This window comes from Protobothrops mucrosquamatus, unplaced genomic scaffold (assembly GCF_001527695.2).
Source record: "Protobothrops mucrosquamatus isolate PMUCROS unplaced genomic scaffold, P.Mucros_1.0 scaffold9269, whole genome shotgun sequence".
NCBI lineage: Eukaryota > Metazoa > Chordata > Lepidosauria > Squamata > Viperidae > Protobothrops > Protobothrops mucrosquamatus.
In genome coordinates this window covers 8,762-13,150 of record NW_015395061.1, presented here as the reverse complement: position 1 = coordinate 13,150, position 4,389 = coordinate 8,762, and the positions used below count along the sequence as shown (strand labels likewise).

The 4,389-nt window shown below is 36.8% G+C and overlaps 1 long non-coding RNA gene across 1 annotated transcript; it reads right to left on the bottom strand.

Annotated features, from left to right (window-relative positions):
* Positions 1-654: 654 nt before the first annotated feature.
* LOC107300943 lies at positions 655-3,774 on the bottom strand. Its single transcript, XR_003810697.1, has 3 exons — positions 3,692-3,774; positions 1,787-1,844; positions 655-680 (listed from the first exon to the last, which is right to left on the bottom strand). It is a non-coding gene; the product is annotated as an uncharacterized LOC107300943 (long non-coding RNA).
* Between the last annotated feature and the right edge of the window lie 615 nt (positions 3,775-4,389).

Here is a 4,389-nt window from a genome sequence, read left to right as displayed (position 1 = left end):
AATAAACCCTGATAAAAGCCGAATTAAAACCAAATATTCCCAGCTGTGTTTCCGATTAAAATACTTTTAAAATTATCCCTACCTAAAATCCTCCCTAGGTCAGGCCCGCTTGCTGGAAAAGCCATGTCTTGAGGGCGCGGCGGAAAGTAAGGAGATCCGGAATCATCCGGATCTCGGGGGGTAGTTCATTCCATTTATGCCCTGTATCCTGTTTACTTAGAAGCTGCTCATAGTGAACTGAAATGAATATAATAACTAATATGGATATTAATCTAATAGTCTGTATTTCTTCTGGAAATTGTGCTGCACTGAGGTCTGTAATCTAGCCAATGTATAGGACAAGTAGAATTGGTTCCCTGGATCATAGAGTGAGGCACTTCCATTTGGTAGAGGTAATTCAAATGGTCTTTCGAATGGAGGTGTGCTTCTGGTGTGCAGGGGTTAGGGCTGGTTGTAAAACCAAAGTCTTGGAGAGGTTTGTAGGATGTTAGTCCCGAGTTGAATTTCTGGTTTGTTCTCTCTTCTGTTTGCATTTCTGGGCAATAGGTGGTTTGAGAGTAACTCAAATTTTCTAATAGCATTCCTAAAGTAGATTGTTTGCGACTGAATTCCTGAGGCTTCTCCAGCATGACTAATTGGTCAGAAATTATATCATTCACTTCTGTTATTCCAGGACTCATCTGTGTATGAATAACAACTGAATTAAAAATACACATAAAGAGCAGACAGAATACAGAGTGAAAAACAGATATTCAGATATAAGAATATGCAATACTCTCACCCTCCATTCAAGGACAGGGGTCTGTCCATCCTTCACTGAGTGGTAATCGCCTCTTATTTAAAAGAAGGTAGAATCTGCTTTTTTTTTAAATCAAGCTTGGGGTCACGAGGGAAGAGGAGAGGTTAGCACATTGGACAAGTGATGGTCACTCATGAAAAGACAGATGAAGCCCACAGGCCTTTTTTCTATACTCAGATCAGTTAATTATTTTCTGATACTTATTATTCCAATACATACTGTAACCATCACCATCATTTTTGTAGCTAACCACTAAAGACCTAAGTAAGAAAACAGTAAGTATAAGCCCTTTATATTTATACTGAATACTGTGTTGGAAAACTTGGAAAATTTACCAATTCCAATTCACTTTTCCTGACATGGCTATTGAGGTAATTATCAGAATTACTTTTAAATCTGTGTATATCAATTAGGTATTCATTTATAATAGCTAATAACTTTTTTTGGCAAAAATACATTTTTATCTAAAGAATGCACTCAGAAAATGATACACTTGAGTCCCCTAACAAAATATAACTAAAAACTCTGAATATAAAGTAGATATTCCTCAATGGGGGCCTTACCTTTTTTTCTAATTCTTTTAATCTGTTTTCATACACTATCTCCAAAATGTTTAGAGCAATATACAGATTTGTTTTTGCAAAAGCTATACAAAATGAACCTGCTTTTTATCCTAATGCTCCAAGGTGTTAACAAAGTCTACTACTTTAGTAAAAATGAGGCATTCAGCATCAGGGTACAAGCTCTGCCCTTTATGTATATCAATGCAACATCAAAACTTAATGCAGAAGAGATGGACTTTGTATTGCAATACTGTGATGCTGTTGTTGCCCTCTATTAAATGTAGTGTAACATCCATGAATCCCAACTCCCACATCCTGGATGGGAACTCCAGCAATTGCATTATCAGAACGTCTTGACGGCACCAGATTGAGAAAGTGCAATTTCTTGCATTTTAAGTGCAATTTCTTAATGATATAACCTTACCTTAAAAATTGGAGTCACTTTAGGTTGGGGTATTGTAGGATATAAACAATTCCTTACACTGGAAAAAAAAAAGAGATGGGGATATTACCTTATTTCTTCATAAAGAGGGGAAAAACATTTTTCAAAAACTAAACTCAGTTTAAACATAGGTACTTAGATTCAGTTCCCACATTAAAAAATATCATGGGCAACTGAACACTTATGATGTCTTATAATTAGAGCCTTGCTTAATTTGACAATGTTTATCAGAATAGAACTGGAAGAGACCTTGGAGGTCTTCTAGTCCAGCCCCCTGCTCAAGCAGGAGACGCTATAGCATTTCAGACAAGTGGCTATCCAGTCTCTTCTTAAAAACCTCCAGTGATGAAGGCAAGCTTTCCACTGGTTAATTGTCCTCATTGTTAGGAAGTTTCTCAATTCNTGATTCCCTCTTCTTTGATGTAGCCCCTCAAATCCTGGGATACTGCTATTATGTCACCCCTAGTCCTTCTTTTCTCTAGACTAGCCATACCCAAATCCTGCAACCATTCTTCATCTGTTTTAATTTCCAGGCCTTTAATCATCTTAGTTGCTCTTTTTTGCACTTTTTCCAAAGTCTCAACATCTTTTTGTAATATGGTGACAAAAATTGGATGCAGTATTCCAGGTATGGTCTTACTAAGACTTTATAAAATGGTACTAATACTTCATGTGATTTTGATTCTATGCCTCTATTTATACAACTAATGATTGTATTAGCTTTTTTGGTTGCTGCTGCATGCTGCTGGATCATATTTAAGTGATTGTCCACTAGGACTCTAAGGTCCCTCCCACAGTTACTATTTTTGAGCCAGGTTTTGCCTAATCTGTACTTGTACCTTTGGTTTTTCCTGCCTAAGTGTAAAGCATGCTTTTCTCCACATTAAATTTCATTTTGTTTGATAGGGCCCATTGTTCACATCTGTCAAGACCTTTTTGGATCCTGAGCTTGTCTTCTGGGGTGTGACTATTCCTTCCAGCTTAGTGTCATCTGCAAATTTGATGAGTTCCCCTTCTATTCCTTCATCTAAGTCATTTATGAAGATATTGAAGAGTACTGGGCCTGACAAGAAACCTTGTGATACCCCACTGCTTACTTTTCTCCATGTAGATGTAGTACCATTAAGGACTACTTGTTGAGTATGGTTTATCAGCCAGTTACAAATCTGGTGGTGATGCTGTCTATGATCTATCCCACATTTTTCTAGTTTGCCAAGAAGTAGGTTGTGGCCTACTTTGTCCAATGCCCTATTGAAATCTAAGTATATTATGTCCACAGCATTTTGCTGCTCTACTAATTTAGTCACTTTGTCAAAGAATGAAATAAGATTGGTTTGGCGTGATCTGTATTTGACAAACCCGTGCTAGCTACTAGTTATAACTTTATTTGTTTCTAGATGTTCGCAGATCTGTTTTTTTATTATCTTTTCCAGTATCTTCCCAGGTATTGAGGTTAGACTGATTAATCTATAGATTCCTGGGTCTGTTGTTTTTTTCTTTTTTTGAAGATGGGAACCACATCAGCTCTTTTCCAATCCTCAGGTAATACCCCAGTGTTCCAGGATTTTTAAAAGATATGGTACAATGGTTCTGAGACAACATTTGCCAGCTCCTTTAGAACTTTGGGATGTAATCTGTCAGGTCCCAGTGATAGATATTCATCATGATCAGACAGGTGTTCTCTTGCCATTTTCTTGTTTATTTTAATTTTTATTTCTAGTCTGTCTTTTACAGTTATGTTTTTGATAAGTTGGGCTATAGTTTCTTTTTGTGTGAAGACTGATGGAAAGAATGAGTTAAGGAGCTATGCTTTGTCTCTACTGCTGTGATATTTATGTCTGCTGCTTCTTATTACTGTTGATTTTTTCTTTTTTGCTGTGCACTTACCGATTACTTTTCCTGGAGCACATACACATCAGCATTAATGGGATAATCACTAGTAAGTAAAGTAGATGGAAAAGCCATTTTCCTGTTGGAAAGAAAATCAGGTGCACTTCTATTTAAATGTTTAATTGTAAAGAAAAAAGATTTTTCAATTAATTTTTAGGAAAATAGAAACATAACATTAGTAATCATCTATTTCTTGATGAAGAGTTATGTTTCACTGATTAAATTGGAAGATGCCAACAAAGGCTAATTAAAAAAATGTGGTTGTCAACTGTGGTTGGCACAATGGCTCAGTGGTTAAAGACGCAGAGCTTGTCAGCTCCCTTGGTTAAGAAATGGAATGAACACCACCTCCGAAGTCAGACACAACTGAGCAGGGGAAGCCTTTGTCTTCACCTTTATATGCTATATGTAGAAATGCAAACTATTATATTCAAAATAAATAAAAGACATGGGTCCAAACCCACAACAATCTTTCAAGCTGCCAAAATTCAAAGAAGTTAATAATAATAATAATAATAATAATAGTAAAGTTGGAAGGGACCTTGAAGGTCATCTAGTCCAACCCCCTGCTCAGGCAGGAAACCCTATACCATTTCGGACAAATGGCTGTCCAGTCTCTTCTTAAAAACTTCCAGTGTTGGAGCATTCACCGCTTCTGGAGGCAGGTTGTTCCACTGGTTAATTGTTCTCACTGT